Here is a 22,501-nt window from a genome sequence, read left to right as displayed (position 1 = left end):
TGATTCTTAAGAGCTCTGTGTATGAAAATAATTCACCTTGTGCATTTAAAATGACTCACTGATTGTAAGCAGCTTTCTAATACTTCATAATACACGGGATACTAAAAAACGTCAATGGCCGGACACAGTGGCTCACACCGGTAATCCTAGCACTTTGGGAGGCTGAGGCAGGCGGATCACCTGAGGTTGGGAGTTCGACACCAGCTTGACCAACATGGAGAAACCCTGTCTCTACTAAAAATACAAAATTAGCTGGGCATGGTAGCACATGCCTCTAATCCTAGCTACTCGGGAGGCTGAGGCAGGAAAATCACTTGAACCAGGGAGGCGGAGGTTGCAGTGAACCGAGATCGCGCCATTACACTCCAGCCTGGGCAACAAGAACAAAACTCTGTCTCAAAAAAAAAAAAAAAAGAAAAAAGAAAAAAAGTCAATGACCAGTGAACCTGTTTTAATTCTGTAAGTTAATTAATCTGAACTGCATGTAAAAGTTTAAGCTAGAATGAACATTACAAATAAAGAACACTGCACGGCAACTGTCAGATCCTCCTGTGTCAATGGTGCCTATAATTGCTGTTGTCAACAGCTGCTTCAAATTGTCAAAAGACCCCAGAAACAATTCAGGAAGGAAAAGTTTTTAAATGGATCCACATTATGGAAAAAGCTCTTCCTTTATAGTCACTGTTCATTTCCTGTATTGAAATATGACGTAGAAGCAACTGTAAGCAAGAAATTATGACCAATTTAGGGGCTGTTTAGTAAGACAAACTTTCATTACGTGAAACTCATTTCTTGTAGGCATTTCAGTACCAACATATCACTAAATCTCAGAGTACAACAGCAGTAGAAGCTTTGAGGAAGATCACAATTTTACTATTTGTTATGATCTTTTCCATTCATATACCTGAATCTTATGCATCGCAGTTCCCTTCCTGTGTGATAAGCTTATCTGAAGTAGGAAACAGTAAGTGCATATGAGTCCTCTGTTGTGAGCATCTCAGAAGTTGGTGATAAAAATATATATTTTATCTTAAATAATCTAAATAAATTTTAATGGTAATAATACTAATTTATGATGTTGATAATTTTTATAAAATACATAAAAGAATTTTCTTGAACATGAATTTTCAACCTGTATCTTCTTGATATGTGCTTTCTGCTTATTAGAACTTTGTTAAAAGTGGTATAACACTCAATTACATATTTACACCTGTAAGAAAAATAAAATATACTTCAAGTCTTTTGCTTTTTTTTTTTTTTTTTTTGAGACGCGGTCTAGTTCTGTCGCCCAGGTTGGAGTGCGGTGACGCGATCTCGGCTCACTGCAACCTCCGCCTCCCAGGTTCACAGGATTCTCCTGCCTCAGCCTCCTGAGTATCTGCGACAAAAGGCATGCACCATTACACCCGGCTAATTTTTTTATTTTTAGTAGAGACAGGATTTCACCATGTTGGTCAGGCTTGTCTCGAACCCCTGACCTCAGGTGTCTGCCCACCTCTGCCTCCCAAAGTAATAGGATTACAGGCGTAGGCCACTTCAACTACACCCGGCCGACTTCAACTCTTTACGAAAGTGCTACAAATATACCCATTCCCCCATGACAGAAGAATGACAGCTGCAATACCTGGGACTAAACTGTCATTTCAGACAGTAAAGAGAAAAAGAAAATTATTACAGGAATCACTTTATAATATTTTTGTTAGGATAAAAGAAAATTAAGCAGTAAAGTTCCAAGGAGAACTCTGTGCTCAACATGGTAGAAATATCATTCAAACACAGTTTATCCCTGCAGGGAGATTACCTGTAATGCCGCCAAGGTCATTGTCAAGTTGTATTAATGGCCATGTTGAGTATGTCAGTCACATGAGTTTGAGCTGCCTCCTTCTTTTTCTACTGCATAATGACCAGCCTCTAATGCACACTGACAAATTGGGGTGAGTGAATATGTTTTTCCAAAATATAGATGGAAGGGTTCTATTCCACCACTTTTCTATTTTAATTGTACCAAACACATGGAATGGATATAGTCTGGCAGGAGAGAGGTTTGAAATATTCTACTTTGAAAATTGAACCATTTTTGAAATGGCACTTTGAATCTTAAAGGGAATTATTTGTGGCTGCATTGTGAATTTTCTTTCAAATGCACATGTGCTTACATTGCTGCAAAAGCACGAAATATTTTTTAAATGCAGAAGTGACTTCTTTTTATATCGAAAATGTCACTGGAACACAGAGTTAGCAACAGAATGATTTAGTATTCAATAGTTAAGCTCTACCGCAGATTTGTAATTTTCATTTATCAATATTATTCATCATTTACAGAAGAAATGTGAAAGTGTAGGCATATTGGCTTTTGAATACATCTACTGACTAGAGTGTAGCCGTCATATTTATGTACTTAGAGTAGAAATAGATTAACACATCTCCTTTACGGGACTTATATTTAAATAGAATAAATCACACCCTGAAAGAATAAATGATATTCTAGTATGTTATAATAAGACTTCCTCGTAGGAGACATCTCTATTAAAAATTTATAACTTTAGCCTTAGAATACCAATGTAGTCCTAGTTTTGAGATTAGCAATCTATCATAATATCTGGAAATCTAGCAAGTTCAATTCTCAATTTGCTATCAGAACTCAGCACTGATTTCTTTGTTTCACTTATATCCTTTAATTCACCAAAACACTATTGAAATGAGTGGGAAAGAAAGAAGACTTGAAGAAGCACTTCCCTGCTTACATCAGCTGACCTGGACAATATTTTAAAACTATATTTAGAAAAAGATCAAAAGAGCTGAGTACAGCGACAATTCTCCTGGCCAACTTCCTCTATTACCACTTTTCTTTTTTTCACTTAGTAACTCAACTATAAAATATATGTTAAAAAGAAAAAAGGGAGATAGAATACTCCCAGGGCCGCTAGATAGAATTTTAACATGTGAATCTGGTACATAAAATTAGGATACAAGATCAGACAACACTCTATATCTTTCACATGAGACTGCCATTTCTATTTTGTTAATCTCATTTATATTTACACAATTTTTGGTGATGACTTGGAACACAAATGCATTACAAAGGAGTTCCTCAAATTTGAATTTGAGCACAAACAACAATGATCTAAATTATGAAAGTTAGATTCAAATAAATTCTACTTATGAAGTATGTAAGTAAAAAGTGGCAATACACAGAGTGCAAATAAACTCCATTCAGAGCACTTACAATTATAACTAGCAATGGGGCACAAAATGCAACTAAAATTTATGTATAATATTTTAGCTGAGATTTTAAATGTTTAATTGTCATCACTTTTTAAAAGGTAACATAGAGTAATTTGCCATTTAAAAAATTCCTCAAAGGTAAATAGCAGAAAGAGGTTGTGGAGAGAGAATCTTCTTGATATGAAAACTTAATAATGATTTGTATTTGAAAGACCAGTTATAGTGGCCAAAACTATTTTAGTAGAAGATAACAAAGCTAATTTCAGAAAATTGGTTGAATGGCTACAACTTTCTGGTTATGTGATATATCTCTTACCTTGTAGAATATTGGGTAACCTTACACGGATGAAAACTATGTCCTTAAGGCAAAAACTCCCATTTTCACACATTTCTATCTCTCAACATAGAAATGATAAGAGGAAATATGCTAAGTGCTTTGCACGTATTATTTAATTATTATAATTATTCTAGTCACGATAAGGTAGATAAGCTGAGGCATATTTTGAAAACTTCAGTGGTGTAAGTTCTCACTCCACACTGTGAACCAGTGATTTGCAACTTAGGTAAGCACATTATAAAAAGAACTGGCACCCTGATGAAAATAAAGTTTGAATTTTGGTAAAAAAATTGACATTCTTGGGTTACAAATTCCGTTTACCAATGTCATTCCTCTCTGTCAAAGAGTTGATTAAAAGATTCTCTATACTAATGATTAGAGTTCTTAAATGTAGAAGTAGTGTGTTTCCTTGGATGACACAAAAATTCTTTAATATTGGAAAATACTTCTTAAAATAATATTGTATCAAATACTTTAAAATATTTTCAATTTATTTGTTTCTAAATAAGTTAATTTAAAAGGAATTCATAAATCCAGATGCTCCAACTGTTAAACCCTTAAAATTCACATATCTAAGAGCCAGAACGCATGATTTTGGCTACTCTTTTGAATTCTATGGGAAATCTCTTTGTGGGCCTGCAAAGACTGCAAAACTTGTTTGCTAAAAATAAACAAATAAATAATGAGGTCATATGCACATAATAAATATACAGAAAATGAGTGTGATATTTGGCTAACACACTGTTGTCTAAGGCTCAATTTAAAATCTACAATGAAAGTTTGAACATATTTATTTTATTTAATCTGTGTCTAAGAGTTTAACTTTAGATCAATCACTTTCATGATTGACCATTATTAAAGTTTTGTTTTCTCTGTTTCAGGCAAATGAATCTGCAAGTTGCCTTAAGAAATTATCTATTATTAATCAACATTTCAAAATGCAGAAATTTTCAGGAATTAGCAAATCCGGTATTCTGCAGATTCATTTTTAATTTAATAATTTGAATTGAAACAATTAAAATTTCACTCCAATAATTATTTTTATAAAACACTGACAAGATAAATGACAAAAGTAAAGTAGTATTTAATGACTTTAGGGTAGCTTGTAGGATAGTGCAGATTATGTTGTAATTATAAAATCTATTTCCTAGAGCTTCCCCTCAAAAGGCAAAAACGAAAAATCCTTCAAAGCAAAATTTCTTGACTGCAAAAGTTTAAAAAGCATAATGATTGTTATTCCTTGTTTTATGTCATGCACTATTCTTTCCACTTTATATATATTGTTAGTTCACCTAATCTCCAGAAATATACTGTTTTAGTATTATGTCCATTTTACAGATGAAACGGAGGCAAAGAGGACTTCTCTTGTCCATGGTAAGGAGTAGATCTGGGGTCTGAAATTACACGATCTGACTCCAGTATCTGCTTTTTAACTATTACACTAACAAAAATCCAACATTTTAATGAAAAATAATTGCTATTTTGATTGCCTTAAGAATGCAGCATCTTGGAACTGCCAAAGTAGATGAGGGTATGTATGGAGGATCCAGAGTTGAAGAGGACCTTCAGGGTCACTATGATGCCCGGCCCAGAATGCCCTTCACTTTAACATGGAGCAGTAACTGTTACCTCCAGGTCTGTGTACACACTCTGATTTTGGTGATCTCTATGACACACACATACACACACACATATACACATACATGCACACACACACACACATATATACACACACAAACATACACATATACACACACACATATAATTATTTAAGGAAGAATATATATGTACAGTTGACCCTTGAATAACACACACAGGTTAGAACTGTGAAGAGTCCACTTATACATGAATTTTCTTCCATCTCTACCACACCTGAGACAGCAAGGCCAACCCCTCTCTTCCTCTTCTTCATCAGCCTGCTGCTCAATGTAAAGATAAGGATGAAGACCTTTATGATAATCCTCTTTAACTTAATATCTTCTTTTTTATGATTTTCTTTACCCTAGCCTACCTTCTTGCGATATATAATACATCTCACACATGAAATATGTGTTAATTGACTGTCTATGTTATTGATAGGGCTTCTGGTCAACAGTAGGCTATTAGTAGTCAAGCTTTTGGGGATTCAAGTTATATGCAAATTTTCAACGGCCTAGGGGGTTGGCCCCCAACCTCTACATTGTTCAAGGACCAATTGTACTTTAGCAGAAAACTTGGCTACATTGCTTCATTTTTTAATAATTCCATGACTTCACTTTGTCTTCTATTTTGATGTCAATCAACATGTACAAGTAGTCGAGGCAAACTTACTAAAGTCACTCAATGTAAACAGACTATATGCCAGGATCCGTCTAATGTTTCTGCTAACTTTTAGCTTCCGCTTGCTAACGTTCTATATGCTACTATTCTTAATAATTTCACATTCTCAATGACGAGTCGGCTGACTTAAGGCTTAAAAATTCAGTATTTGGTCACATACGACTCTTTTTTGTTTTGTTTTGTTTTTTTGAGACAGAGTCTTGTTCTGTCGCCCAAGCTGTAATGCAATGGTACAATCTCGGCTCACAGCATCCTCTGCTGCCTGGGTTTAAGTAATTCCCCTGCCTTAGCCTCCTGAGTAGCTGGGACTACAGGCACACATCACCACGCCGGCTAATTTTTTTTTTGTATTTTAGTAGAGACGGGGTTTCACCATGTTGGCCAGGATGATCTCGATCTCCTGACCTTGTGATCTGCCCGCCTTGGTCTCCCAAAGTGCTGGGATTACAGGTGTGAGCCACAGTGCCCGATCGCAACTCTTTATTTTTTATTTTAAAACTAAAATAATTTCATGCATTTATATTTGTATGAATATATTGTAATATTTATTGTAAGTACTGCAAATTATAAAATCTATTTTCAGCATTTCAGAAAGATTAAAGTATTCTAATTGTACTAAAATGTATCAAGATGATTGTTACCCGAAGCTTTATAATGCAATCAATACAATCAGACTCAGTCCATAAGTACTTTATATATCTGGAATATAAGCAATTTATCAAACTATATTTGTGTTTTAGGTTGCAACATTTCCATTATGACAAGTGATAATTAAATGACCAAAAGTAATTGTATTTGGCAATCATATATGCAGAATATTCTACATTACTTAGCACTATGGTGACAAAAAATAACTTACTGCTATCATTATAGATACCATAACATGATTAAAATAATTTTAGAACTGTATGTTGAATTGTATGCTCAACATTGGTTAGTAACAGAAAACATTCATAATATTAAAAAAACACATCCTTTAAACCCTTTAAATCTTCTTTATATAATTTAAAAGTTAGTTTTAAAGTTATTTCTTTTAACAAATGTAAGAAAAACATACACCTATCAGTACCACTGGTAGGGGTGAAAGTTGAGATGAAGAACGTTCATGGAACTTGATGAGAAAAGGTAGTTAGAATCTCATTCTAACTCAGTGCCTGTAAAAGACCATTCAGAGTAACGGTCTCTTTTCTATTTATTTGAACACTGGATTCTGTTTGTATTAACCATCACTTGAAATAAGTACACTGTACAACAACAAAATTGTAACAAATATCTTTATTTAAATTATTTTATTTTTCCAAGTGATAGTTAAAATGCTGCATGTGCCGCTCTTAAGAACGTAGTTCTAGCTGGGCGCAGTAGCTTACGCCTGTAATCCCAACACTTTAGGAGTCCAAGGTGGGCAGATCATCTGGGGTCAGGAGTTTGAGATCAGCCTGGCCAACAAGGTGAAACCCCGTCTCTACTAAAAATACAAGAATTAGATGGGCATGGTAGTGCATGCTTGTAATCCCAGCTACTCGGAGGCTGAGGTAGGAGAATCATTAGAACCCAGGAGGTGGAGGTTGCAGTGAGATGAAATTGTGCTACTGCATTCCAGACTGGGCGACAGAGCAGGACTCTGTCTCAGAGAAAAGGAAAGAAAAAAGAAAAAAGAATGTAGTTTTAACGAGACACAGAGGCTCACGTCAGTAATCCCAGCTCTTTGGTAGACAAAGGCTAGAGGATTGCTTGAACCGCAAGATCAAGACAAGCCTGGGCAAAACAATCAGACACCTTCCCTATAAAAGTGAAAAAATTAACTGGGTGTGGTAGCATGAAGTTAAAGGCTGCAGTGAGCTGGGATAGCACCACTGAACTCCAGCCTGAGCAATGGTGAGACTCCATCTTTTTTTTTTTTTTAAGTAAGAAAAAGAATGTATTTTTAGCTGAGTGTGCAATGAGTAATGAGATCTTCTAGGCTAGATTTGTATACTTTTAAACAAGAGTTGATTACCAAACAACTATGTACACAGGGTAGCCAGGTAGCTTCCATTAGTGCCATTAAGAAGAAACTTTCTGTTAGCTACATAATGCCTAGACATTCAGTTAGTTGAAAACAGTAATAAGTCACCATAATTAAATGGATACAGATAATCGGAAACTGCCTGCAAAAATGAAATCTATGCATTATAGAAATGACAATCATTTTAGGCAACAATATTATTAAAATAAATGTATCATATAGACTGCTAGTGAAAAGTAAAACTTAGTGATTTGAATATCATTTTGATTTTCTTATTCCCATCATCACCTGATGTTAAATAGCAGTGGAAAAGATAAAGGCATGATTTAGCTTTTAGTAGATGTCCACATAACGGATTTATAAAAGATATAAACCCTTTCCAATATGCTTGAATTTTCAGATATTTACAGAAATAAGCGATCCACATGGCCAGATGCTCATTACAAAACAAATAAAACAATTTACATGAATGCTTTGGATAAAGCTTAAACTTCAAACAGGGACAATAAGATGCACCATGTCTCCTAATAAAACATAAATGTGTCTCTCAACATTGTTTTATCAGTGACATTATTGTTATTTCATGACTTCACTCATGACTCAAACAAGAACCACAATAATTCCTAATTTATACATGGGAGCAAAATCTGAGGAAGAAATGTAAAATTACTATTTAGGAAAAATGTGGACGCATTCTCTATCAATTACCTGCATATAAAATGAATTAAAGACTATTGAGAGCAGCTTTTTGTAACTCTATAAGAACCGTGTTTTCTGTGAGACCAAAGCTTTAAAATATGAGACTTCTAAACCTCAGTTTTCCTCTCTGTAAAATGCATATTAGGAAACAATAAATAGATATTACTGTCATGGGTTTATAGAGTAGATATGATCAACACTCTTCAGCCAGTCAGGTAGTATAGCAGATGTGGTACAAAAAATAATTTGTTAGTTGAGAGATTACAAATCCATCAGGAAGTATATCCTGAACACAAAGGTGGATAAAACTTAATCTGCATACCAAAGAGCTTACATTTTATCCAACTTTGAACAATACTTTTAAAATTAACTTCAGTACAACATAAAAATTGTAAACCCCATAAAATAGATCCTCAAAAAGATATCTGAAAGTCAGACTGGGAAAGATGACATCACTGGGAAGAGCCTCATCAACTATTTTTCCTAGGTCTCTCTCACCTAAATTAGGATAATTATTACCCTTCATTCACTTGCTTCAAATTAATTCAACAAAGATGGAACATCTATTATCTGTGACAGGCTCATGTAGACCACAGAGGAAACAAAGATGAGCAAGGTGCAATCTCCAAGCTCAAGGAGTTTACAGACTAATGTGGATTGAGAATAATTTAATTTGTATAATATTTCCATTTTATGATGCTATTGTCCACATATCATTTCATGCAGACCTTGAGAATCATGTTTACTGAAGTCAGAAATGTTGACATTTTTCTACTGTGATATGAAAAAAGGACTGCAATGAATTACAACTGTCTCACTAGAGTCTTTATGGTCTTATTTTGTATTTCCGAGAACTGAGATTTGTTCTAATTTTAGTATATATGTGAATGGCTTGACCCATTCTAGAATAGCTTATGTGTGATTTACTCCCCAGAGTGGTTCTATGTGCAATATGGGAGACAAGATGGCAGGAGGTACCCAGAAAAAGTGCTGGACCCCATGCTGTCCTTGTTGAAGAAACCTGAAGAACATGCAAATTTAAAAAGAAGCTTTGAAACTTTTCCTCAGCTTTGTAGTTCATTTTTAAACAGCTGTTATGAAATGTTGGGATTTGAAAGAGTCTTGCTAAGTGCTATATAGAATACATAGAAAATATTTAAAAATACATCCATATTCAAGTTTATTTTCTTAAATAATTTGAAAATATTTTTATCTATAAAACAAATTACTTTCATTTTTAGAAAAGCATCATTACAGTCTTCTGAATAACACAACATATAGTAATAAGATGATATACTTCTTTTAATGATTTTGGATATTTTTTCCTTAACTGTTCACAGATTATTTCTCTAATACAAAAGAATAAATTAGCTAGCTGGGTAATTTAAAAGCCAATGAATAAAATAATACTCTTTATGTTGCGTGATTTTTATTCCCTTCCTGATACAGGTTGACTGTGTCCCCACCCAAATCTCTGCCTCTGCACAGGTTGGGACAATTTGGAGGGCTTAGAAGAAGACAGATGTGGAAAGTTTGGAACTTCCTAGAGACTTGTTGAATGACTTTGGCCAAAATACTGATAGTGATATGGACAATGAGGCCCAAGCTGAGGTGGTCTCAGATGGAGATGAGGAATTTGTTGGGAACCGAAATTAATAAACTGAAATAAAAACTAAAATGAGAACATCCTGTTATATCTTAGCAGAGAGACTGGAGGCATTTTGCCCCTGACCTAGAGATCTGTGGAACTTTGAACTTGAGAGAGATGATTTAGGCTTTTTGGCGGAATAAATGCCTACGCAGTAAAGTGTTCACAATGTGACTTGGGTGCTCTTAAAAGCATTGAGTTTTATGTATTCACAATGATGTGGTTTGGAATTGGAACATAATTTTTAAAAGGAAAGCACGTCATAAAAATTTGGAAAATTTGCAGCCTGACAATGTGATAGAAAAGAAAAACCCATTTTCTAAGGAGAAATTCAAGCCAGCTGCAGAAATTTGCATAAGTAACGAGAAGCCAAATGTTAAGCACCAAAACAATGGGGGAAATGTCTCCAGGGCATGTCAGAGACCTTCATGGCAGGCACTGCTATCACAGGCCTAGATGTCTAGAAGGAAAAAAAGGTCTCATGGGCTGGGCCCAAGGCCTTGCTACTTTGTGCAGTCTTTGGATTTGGTGCCCTGTGTCCCAGCTGTGGCTAAAACAGCCTGAGGTTACAGCTCAGACCATTGCTTCAGAGCATTCAAGGTCTAAGCCTTGGCAGCTTACACGTGGTGTTTGTCATATGGGTGCACAGAAGTCAAGAACTAAGTTTTGGGAACCTCAACCTTGATTTCATAGATGTATGGAAATACCTATATGTCCTGGATGTCAAGGCATACGTTTGTTCCAGGGGTGGAGCCCTGATGGACACATTTCCCCTCTGCATTGCCTCATGCCTTTGCTACGGCAATGCAGAAGGGAAATGTAAGGTCAGAGCCCCAATAAAGAATTCCCACTGGGGCACTGCCTAGCAGAGCTGTGAGAAGAGGGACACCATCCTCCAGATCCCAGAATGGTAGATCCTCTGACAGCTTGCACTGTGTGCCTGGAAAAGCCACAGATACTCATTAGCAGCCTAAGAAAGCAGCCACGAGAGGCTGCTGCACCCTGCAAAGCCACAGTGGCAGAGCTGCCCAAAGCCATGAGAACCCACCTTTTGCATCAGCATGACCTCTAGGTGAGACATAGAGTCAAAGGTGATCATTTTGGAACTTTAAGGCTTAGTGACTGTCCTATTGGATTTTGTACTTGTTTGGGGTCTGTAGCCTCTTTGCCTATATTCCCACTGTATCTAGGAAGTAACTAATTTGCCTTTGATTTTATAATCTGATAGGTGAAAGGGACTTGCTTTGTCTCAGATGAGACTTTGGACTTCGACTTTTGGGTTAATATTGGAATGAGCTAAGACTCTGGGGGACTGTTGGGAAGGCACAATTGTATTTTGAAATGTAAGAACATGAGATTTGCGAGGGGCCAGGAGAGGAATTACATGGTTTGGCTGTGTCCCCACCCAAGTCTCATCTCAAATTATAGTTTCCGTAATCCCCACGTCATGGGAGAGACCAGGTGGACACAATTAAATCATTGAGGCCATTCTCCCATACTGTTCTCCTGATAGTGAGTGAGTGCTCCTGAGATCTGATGTTATTGTAAGCTGCTTACCACTTTGTTCAGCACTCATTCTCTCTCCTGCTACCCTGTGAGGGGGTGCCTTCTGCCATGATTGTAAGTTTCCTGAGGCCTCCCTAGCTATGTGAAACTGTGAGTTAATAAAGTCTCTTTTCTATATAAATTTTCTAGTCTTGGGTATTTCTTCATAGCAGCATGAGAACAAACTAATACATTTCCATTCTTCAGATTTCCTGTAAAGTAGCTGAATGTGTGCTTAAATTATGGTCCAAGTCTAGATGATGCAGAGAAAAATCTCAAAGCAGGATTTTTAAAACAATGAAATTAATAAAACAGCAACAACAAAAACTCTGTGAATTAAATACATGCAGTATTGTTTTTAGACTCATAAAAATATTCAGTCAAGCACTTCCTTCCTATTAATTTAATTTTGACAAATTGAGGTGTTTCTTGATAATGAAATCCAATGTGTGAATATCTACTTCAAAAACCTCAATGCATACCTCTTCACTCCTTGCAAAAATCAGGATTTTCCTCAGTCTTCCCTCTACTCTTCTACATATACCTATCACCTCATGACCAATCTCTACATGCAAGCCTCACCAATCTTTCTCCCTGTTCCTCATGTAGGAATTCATGTGTAGTATTGACCTACAATATATTCAAGGTATTTTTCCAGTCATTTTGGGGGACCCTGAAATGAGCGAGACTCCATAGAGATTGGAATAAAAGGAGTGACAGAATTCATCTGCTAAATTAATTTATCGAGTTAACCAAGGGCCATGGCTGCATTTAGATTGGGTGACCATAGGCAACAAAACTTAAAGCTCACCTGGGACGTCAGGAGGAGGAGGCCCAGTAAGAGTCAACTAGAAGACGAGGAAGGGAGTGAAGTGCATTTGATAAGGGTATGGACTCTGAGACCCACCCACCTGTGTCCTAATCCTTGTTGGGTGCAGTCCTTCTCTGGCCCTCACTTACATACACACATCCTTGTCAGTTCACTAGTCCTGGATCAGTTAGTTATTCCTTGGAGAAATCTCTTTCTCAAGTGCTCCGTATGTCAGCTAAAGACAACTAACAAACATTTAGAGTGATGCTTACACATCTGCATTAAGGAATAGAAAAAGCGATTTTTAAAGAAAATATAAACTAAGAATACTTGAATCTTTAAGCAGTAATCTTCAAACTTCAGTGAACCTTCTAATCATCTAAACATCATTTTTAAGGTTCTCCCCAGGAAGGTGGTAGTGAGAAATGCACTTTGAAGGAGCGCTACAAACCATTCTCAGGCTTACATATGGTAGATTACACTTTGCACATCTAGAAGTTGTTTTCATTATTCCCGCAAAAATTCTACCTGTCGCGTCAGAGTGTGTTGATTAAACATTACTGGTTATGGCAAACTTGAACAATATAATTGTTATTTGTATTACAACATCCATATGGCTTCTTACTATTTTAAAAAATTTTGGCCGGGCACGGTGGCTCACACCTGTAATCTCAGGACTTTGAGAGGCTGAGGTGGGTGGATCATGATGTCCAGATATCAAGATTATCCTGGCCAACATGGAGAAACCTCGTCTCTACTAAAAATACAAAAATTAGCTGGGCATGGTGCCGTGCACCTATAGTCCCAGCTACTCGGGAGGCTGAGACAGGAGAATCACTTGAACCTGGGAGGTGGAGGTTGCAGTGAGCCTAGATCACATGACTGCACTCCACTTGGTGACAGAGCAAGACTCCATCGCAAAAAAAAATTATTAAAAGTGTACACTAGGCATGTGTTGGTTCACGCGAGAAACTAACAATCATTTAAAAAACTCTTCCCATGAAAAATAAATTCTGGATTTTCCAACAGTAATTTTAAAACAGAATTTTGGGGTGAAAATTATTTGTAAGCTGCAGTGTGACGGTATTACTGGGAACACAGTGGTATGTTAAGAGTCTGTACTCAAAAGTAAGACACACAGTGACGAGGCACATTCAAACTCTTCTGTTACGATCTGCTCAAGTGTTTTCTCCTTTGTGAAGTATTTCCAGAATCCTCATGTAGCACAGATTGGGCTTTTTATTTTCCATGTTATAAAAAAATGTAGAGCCAGCATGCAAGGAAAATCAAGGAGAATGCCGTTTAACTTAGGAAAGTTCCTGTATTAATTAACTGAAGATGACAGTGTTCTATAATAAAAGGAAAGCATTAATGTTTTCAGTTTCCAAGTTTAGTTCATACCTGACAGAATGTTATGTAACTGCTACAACCTCATCCTAAAAGAAGCCAATAATTTGAAAACTAGATTGATCTAATTAATTGTACACATTGAGAAGTTGCGCTCAACGAGCAGAACTCTGCAGACGTGACAGAGATGTAAAGCTAATGGCTACAAAGCTGCAAAAATATTTGCTCATTTATGAACAAGTCAACAAATCTGAAGTTTTATTTTCTTGTGGGAGTGAATACAGTAGCGTTCAACAAAAAACATATTGTAGCTTTTTTTTCCTTTTAAAATGGACACATTGGATACTGTAACAGATATTAATATTTTCTATAAACAGCTTCATAAAGTTCTGTAGGGCAATTCACGATAAAGTTTCTTAAGTCCTACAGGTCTTATCATTTTATTAAATACTCTCTGTAAGTAGGAAAGGGTATAAATTTCCTTTAGGTAATGGAAATAAGTTACATTTTTATGGCCAATTCAGCATTCTAATAATGACTGAAAATACCTATGAAACCCTATGTTTCTCAGGTAGGAAAGGACAACAGTTTCTTTTACGTAATGGCAATATATTCCATTTTACAGTAGGTTCAACATTCTAATAATGATGGAATATGTCAAAGAAATGAATGAAGTACCTTCTAATTTTCTTCCACTTCTCTAAGGCTGGTAAGGGAGCAATGCTGCCACTTCTAATGTGAGCAGGTGAATAAATGAATGAAACTATTACTGTATATGTTTTTTTGTTTCATTTTATGGTTAAGGTAGGTTTTTTGGCAACCTTGTCCCAATTACCAGGAAGCTGTGCCTGCTGTTCATAATGGTGGATCTGTTCCTTCCCTGTTTCCCTTAACATTTCCCCCCTCTAAAATCATAAAACAAAATGAATTGTGTTTTGTTTTTTAAAATTGTAAATTTTTTTTTCACTTAAAAAATGCCATATTCCAGGGCATACCTTTTAGACTGTCTTAGGTCACGTCTGTGTGCCAACTGCAGCCCAATGGGACAGTCAGACTCACTCAGCAGAGTTGGCCTGCTCAGCAGAGCCTAGCAGTTATAATCTAGAAGTGTTGGCCCCACCACGTGCGTGACATTAAGATGATCCACAGCAATCCTGCAAGACTACGGTTTAAGTAGAGCTTCCAATTTGCTGTGGTTGGCATGACCTAATTTTGGCTTGAAAGGTACATTTTTCCCCCTCTGGGTTTCACTGGCTACACATTGGAGAAAAAAAAAAATATGTTCTTCAAGGGATTCTTGCTCTTTCCTTTCTTAAGGAAATTTAGGAAATTTAACAACTGTTGGCCTCTGGCTAATACCCAAACTAAAGTCTTTTTCCAGCTTCGCCTACATCTTGACCCTTCATGCCAAATATTTTAGGCGGTCTATTTATAAAGTTCATCACTTCCCCTGCTACTTCATCTTTAGAAATGCCAATAATTTAGAAACTGGAATGATGCAGCTGGTCTCATAGATGAAAAAAAGCGAGATTCTATAGAAGAGATAATTTTCCTGTTTAAACTTAAGACATTAATTTATTTTCTTCTCCATTCTATAGGTAGAATGGAAGTAACAGCAATGTTCTGTATTTGTTTCACCCTAGTGTTCAAAGATGTTTCAAAGTTGTAGAGATTTTGCATGTTCCATTAACATGTTCTTAATGCTGACTATACATTTCAATCACTTGAGACACTTTTTAAAAACACTGATACCCAGACCCATCCCAGACCAATGAAATCAGTATCGCTGGACCAGTTTCCCCAACATTTTTACTTGTTACAAGCCCTCCAGGAGACTCAAATGTGAAGCCAAATCTGAAATGAATCATATTAAAACTCTTAGAAACATAACCACCGCAACACAGGTATGTTGTTGCATTATCTCCCTTGGATGTAGTGTGGTATTGAAATTTACTAGTCTGTCCAGTTATGAGCTAATTCACCTGAGAGAATTTCTCAGCTATTGTACGAAGTGAGAGGAAAAAAAATTCATCTGGACAAACTCGCTGACTCTTAATAGATTTGTGAGTTACAATCATGGGAAGCTTTGCCTTTCTGAGACAGCAGTCCTGATAAATATGCCCCCTTTCTGCAGAACCAGTGTTAGGAAATTTCAAGGTCTTGAAAACTAATCATTTTTATCTAGATCATATTGACTCTTTGGAGGGTTTCCAGTTGTATTTTAAAAATATAAATTTCACCTTGTGATATTTACTGACTTGCAAATCTCTAATATTATGCTAATTAAATTCAATGCTGTATACTTAATTTACTCAAGGTGATAATTTTCTAATTGCATGTGTGATGTTAATGTATTATCTCTTTGAGATCAAATTCACTACATTTAGTGACTTCCGAAAAAGTCAACCCTTTAGACTAAAGCTCTCAGTCTTTCCTAACTAATTTATTTCTCTACCTTGGTCACTGGGAAATGGTATTAGTAAGCAGCACAACCCAGTTCCTCCACCTCCGTCCACATGAAGCAGGCCTTTTCTCATTAAGTACCTGGTTTGTGAAGGTAATGTTATCTAACAGCTGCGACCAAAAGGTAGAGAGACTTGGAATTTTGTTCCATTATACAACTGAGATCTTTAATCTCACCCCTTACATAAAACTTTATGTGGTTCATTTTATGGTAAGGCTTCCTATGAAATAAAAAAATATTTTTGCTACATAACTTGCAGAACTAGCATCTTTATTTTCCTGCCATGTCTTGTCTCTTCTGTCACACACACACACACACACACACACACACACACACGCGCGAGATATCTGTATATGTTTGTTTGGCAACATAGGAGGGATAAGTTCAGTTTCTTGGAGTCTACATGTCTTGTAAGATCTTGGTTTGCTATGTTTACAAATCCATTCCCTTCTATTAGAGTACCTGAAGTTCTTTTAAAATATACAAAATGTTTTCCTAACGGTATGATATCCCTCAAGTACTTGGCTTTCTTTAGTTTTGCTCTTTTAGAACAAGAAGGAAAAAAAACTGAGAAATGCCCTTTAAAGTTTTATTAAAAATAACTTTGTAAGAGATATAAGTTAAGCCTCCACTATACAAAGTATTCTTGGGTAGCTCCCTGTTGGGCCCTTCTCTCTTATTCATAGCTTGTCCCATATCCCTGTCAAAACAGTGGGCTGCAGGCAAGGACCTGGATCAGGCCATCCTTCCTTTCAGCTGTGTCTAGGAAACAGGGCAGCAGTGGGAGTTGAGGAGGAGTACGTCCTCCCAGTTACCTTGAGATCCGCAACAGTGAGGTTTCTATGGCATACCAGAGAATGGAAAGAAGATTAGGTTGGCACTTCCTACTTCTGGTACCATCTTCACAGCTTCATCAGGTGCCCCCAATTTCCACAGGACCTAAAGTCCTGGGCAAAACCTGCACATCTTTTCTAAATGGGAAAGCAAAGTTGAGAATATGGCAGATCATATGAAAAATATATGAAAGTTTGTTATGCTTTCAGAGGGGAGACTAGCCTCCGAAATTTCATTTTCTGGAGTACTGCCAGCATTTGGCTCATATGAGACTGACTTTAGGCATCCTCAACTAGGGATTGGCCTGACTGGTCATCTCCCAAAAGAGCTGAATAGTCTATCAATTAAGCATTTAGCTCACTTTCAACAAACCTGTAGTATAGTGTTTATCACATTATATTTATAATTGCACCTTGCATATTCATCTCCTTCATCAGACTGAATTCCTCAGTAACAGTTTCCATCTCTCCGTTTTATATCCCTAATTAAACACTCCCATGAAACACTTAGTGATAAGTTGACTGTTGAGTTAACAAATTTATATAGTTGATATCCAAGAACTGTTGGGCTATAGCAGTAGATATTTGGTTGGCAGAGCCAAAGGTAGTTTTCAAGTTATAGGTTTGTTTGTTTCTGAGACTGTAAGAATGCATGGTTTTGTATGCCCAAGTTCAAGATTCACTAGTTTGAAATATACAACACATTATTAACTATAGTCAACACGCAGTGCAACAGAATATCAGAACTTACTCCTCCTCCTGTCTAACTGAAACTTTGTACCTGTCAACCAATGTCTCGTCTCCCCTTTCCCCATCTACTCCAGCACCCCATTTCTGGAAACTGCCTTTCTACTGTCTACATCTGTAAGTTCAGCTTTTAACACTACACATACAAATGAGATCGCATAGTATTTGTCTCTCCATGCATGGCTTATTTTACTTAACATAACGTCTTCTAGGTTCATCCATGTTGCAAATGACAGAATTTCCAGGGTTTTTTTGTTTGTTTTGAGACAGAGTCTTGCTCTATGTCCCAGGTTGGAGTCAAATGGCATGATATTGGCTTACTGCAACCTCTGCCTCCTAGGTTCAAGCGATTCTCCTGTCTCAGCCTCCTGAGTAGCTGGGATTACAGGCGCCCACCACCATGCCCAGATAATTTTTGTATTTTTAGTAGACACGGGGTTTCACCAGGTTGGCTAGGCTGGTCTCGAATTCCTGATCTCAGGTGATCCATCCACCTCGGCCTACCAAAGTGCGGGGATTACAGACATGAGCCACTGCGCCCAGCTGTTTTTAAGAATTTTTTTAGAGACTAGATCTCACTGTGTTGCCTACGCTGGTCTCAAAATCCTGATCTCAAGTGATTCTGCGGCCTTGGTGTCCCAGTAGTGAGGATTACAGGCAAGAGCTACTGTGCCCAGCTAACATTGGTATTTAAAAAAAATTCCCTGTACAGCCAAGATTCAGAACCATTTATCTAAGCTAACTGTTCAAATGAAATCCAATCCTATGACCCTGTCTCTTGGCGTATACCAAAGATCAAAAACTATAGCCCATAGTTTTTGAATGAATTCTGTTTGTGAGAAGCTTAGTTGATTTTAGTCTTTGGATGACTAAATTTTTTAAAAAGGCTTTTGAAGTGCAGTATTAGCTACATCACAATCCTGTTCAAGGAATATTACTAATAACTTTGTGTAATTATCTTTTATAGAATTAGCCAACAGATATAACTTCCTCCTCAGTCTTAGGGTAAGCCAGGCTTTATAGTGAATAATTATTTCCTGTATATTTACAACTCAAATGGCTATTAATATAAATATTGTGTTTTATAAAGTATTAAGAGCGTGCTTTACAGTTGGAAGATTCCAAAGAGAATTCAAACAACTTTAGTCAAAAATCACATTAGGAAGTAGATATAACTGGCCTCAGTGGTTTTGCTGGAATGAGAAGAATAAACATGGAGTGTTACCAATGGCCCTTAATATTGCCTAAAGCACACAAAACTCCCCCGCCAATGGGCATCATAAGTGACAGGAAAGTTTTGTCATTGTAATCAATTAATTCCAAATAACACATTGAATAACCAAATCTTCAAGTCACATTTCTAATAAAAATTTTTTTAAATACAGAGAACATAGATTATTTGCATTTGCACGGTAATCCAAACAAGCATTTCATTCTCTTCAACAGTGAAACAAAGCGGAAGCAAATGTAGTTACTAATATGAACTGTGGAAATTTGGCAAGGAATCCATGACATTAAAGATATGGTAGCTATTAATTTTGAAGTCCAAAGCTTGTATATTTGGTAATTCAGAAATATTTGAGTCTATTTGACCTCTGGCCAGCCTTTCTGTCCTCACTTCTAGTCAATAGTAGGGCAATACTTTTACGAAAAGAAACAAGGAAACTGTTTATTAGAAAAAAGAAAGTTCATATTGTTTCTTATGGTAAAAATTCTAAAAATGATACTTTTCCTTTTTCAAAAGGTCTTTTATTGAACCCAGAAAAATTCAGTTAAAAGCTAAAAGCCATGCATTCGATGAATAAACTTGATATATTACGTAATTTTCAAATATAATATAACCTTGTTCTAACTCATCAGTAGTTATTTCACATCTAACTCTGGTTTTAAGGTTCTATTGTTTTCCTTTTTTAACTACAAAAAAAGTTTAAAGGTGTTTTTGAAGTTGAATTCTCTAGAACATCCATCTGCACTGATTAAATTTACTGAATAACTCCTGAAATCCATTTAATATTCATTTATAGGCTCTGTCATACATCTCACATTTTTAAATTAAAACCATATAAATTACCATGATTCTTGCAAATGAAGGTTAAAAATTAAAACAGCTCAAGAAATGAATAGCGAAGTGGTCACTAGACAGTGATGACATGAAACTAGATTTTCCTATTTCAATTAAAGCTAACATTGTAGTTGGAAAAATATGTTTTCACAAATAGTAATAAGACATTGCTTGTGAAAGATGATTTATCAAGTAGTTGATAATATATGTTTTCCTCACTTCACATTAATAATGTGGAACTGTATATCACAGGCCAAGAATTAATTCACTTCTCTTTAAAAACAATACAAACATGTTTACACAAACTTAGTTATAATTTCATTCCAAGATTACTAAATATTTTTTCCCCAAGATGCCAGGCAAAACTAAGATTCAGTAATTGACTCTTTCTTTCTTCTGTCTAACAGATGAGATCACGTATGTGAGATTTTGGCTTAATAGGAAGAGAGTGGGCTCTAGACTGACTATCTGGGTTGAGATTCTAGGTCCGCCGTTAAATGGGTAACTTTGGACAAGTTACTTTGTAAATTTTTACCTCAGTTTCTTCATCTGTATAATGGAGATAGTAACTACATCTACCTCCTTAAGTTTTGAGGAATAAATGAATTAATGCAGATAAAGCTTCAGACCCACAGAATAGTGCTCTAGTATATGGTATGCTCTCAAAAAAATGTTAGCTGTGGTTTTTATTGTCTGAAAGTAATTATAATTAGTAATTCTTTTAAATTAATAATATAAGTTTTTAAACACATATCATAATAGTACAATTATTAGAGATATTTTCAGTAGTGACGCTGAATAAAGTAAAAGTGGAATTCCTAAGTCATAGTTGAAAGTATCAATTATATTTATAGAAGATCAGTCCTACTTCCAACCACCAAGCCAGCAAGAATTGAAAACCAACTGGTCAACATATGTCGATGCAGATGGAAAAAGGATACAACTGTCTTTAAATTCCCTAAAGAAAGCTGAGTGGAGAGCCTTCTGGTCACTGCAGTCCAACCTATCATTACGCGTGCGGCGAGACTCTTTGATGGGTTTCTTAGTCTATGAATAATATATATTTTGGGGACAGTGTCACAAAAATAATCTGTCTTTGCTCCAAAAAGACCTATGACTAAGCAAACGCAAAGAAAAAATTACCTCCCAACCACAAAGGAGGGTGGTACCCTCTGTGCTGGAAATCAAGACAACTGGCAAAACTTTAAAAAGTATTTTTGAGATAAAAATGGCCCCACAGTTCATATCCTGGAGAACCAGGAAAATTTCACGTTTCAAAACTACTCTTCCTTTAATGTTAAAAAATAAAGCTGTCCGGGGTGGGGGGGCGGGGGAATATCTGATTACTTCTTTATGAGGCATTACTAAATAAAAGAGCCTACCTTTTTACAAGATCTGGTATTTACAAGCATTTCACAGGGCAAAACACAATTGCAAATATTCAGGTTCGGTGAACGCTGCTAAGAGGAGTAAGCTTACCCCCAGTGAAATCTGGGATAATATTTACACGTTGAGTGGTATCTATTAAAGATTTTAAAAAGTAGCAAATCACGTTAAGTATAACTTAGTTTGCCTCTGGAGTTTTGTCTTGAAAGGATGTTACGTATATTCAAAGGGTAGCAAAATAAACAATTCCAGTTGTTCTCCAAGTCCACGTGACTGACACCCCTCACCCAACACCCAATATTGGCAGTAGCTAGTGAGGCTCTCTTCTTTCTTGTAACACACTCTGCAGTTCTCCTCCAGCCCTACTGCTGGTACTTTGAGGGGAAGATAGAGAGGCTATGACAACCCACAAGATTCAACTAGAACATTCTTATCAGTTCACCACCTGTGATTCTTGGCCTTTTATGCCAAGAGCAAATATTCCAAATCATTTAAAACTAAGCATTTAAATTATTTACAGGTTAGTCACAAAGTAAAGTTATCTGATATGTAAGATCACAGATAAATTAAATTGTTGGCAGAAAAAAGTGAACTCCAGAATTGTTCTTTATGATTCATCTTAAACCTACGTGCTATGTTCACATCCTCAAAAACACTATAAAATCAACTTATAATAGGCATGTATACATTATAATATTTGAAATAAAAAGAACAAGGACTCCGTTTTCTTTATGGATTAAGAAAACTTACTATAACAATCACGTGATACAACTCTAGAAAGGTAATTGAGCAATTAATCTATATGATGTCACAACAGTGCCAATGAATTCCAACTGTCAATTATTTTCTTGCTATAATGGCAGAATTGTTTCACAAAGGTCTTAATTTATATTTCTTGATTTGTCTATGTGATAATATATCCATTTCATAATCATGTTATGCCTTAAATGTATTTTGTAATTTTTCCCTAGACAGAAATTGAAAACTAGTTTTCCCATACATATATAAAATGTTTCATTTGTACAAATTGTCATTCCTTAATATATTTTCTTATTCTGCATTTTTAGTGCATG

The 22,501-nt window shown here is 36.1% G+C and overlaps 1 protein-coding gene across 23 annotated transcripts in view; it reads right to left on the bottom strand.

The window, feature by feature from the left end:
* MEF2C (myocyte enhancer factor 2C) overlaps positions 1-22,501 on the bottom strand; it is a 181,320-nt gene that overhangs the window by 124,848 nt on the left and 33,971 nt on the right. The window contains exon 1 of one of the 23 annotated variants that reach the window (XM_032277281.1): positions 6,941-6,963. The exons of the other annotated variants lie outside the window; for them this stretch is intronic. The gene's annotated coding sequence lies outside the window, so the exon portion shown is untranslated. Of the gene's footprint in view, positions 1-6,940; positions 6,964-22,501 lie in introns of those variants that run through there. 23 annotated transcript variants of the gene reach the window in all.

Source organism: Sapajus apella, unplaced genomic scaffold (assembly GCF_009761245.1).
Source record: "Sapajus apella isolate SASKATOON/1434 unplaced genomic scaffold, GSC_monkey_1.0 scaffold1, whole genome shotgun sequence".
Taxonomy (NCBI): Eukaryota; Metazoa; Chordata; class Mammalia; order Primates; family Cebidae; genus Sapajus; species Sapajus apella.
This window is presented reverse-complemented; position numbering and strand designations above follow the sequence as displayed.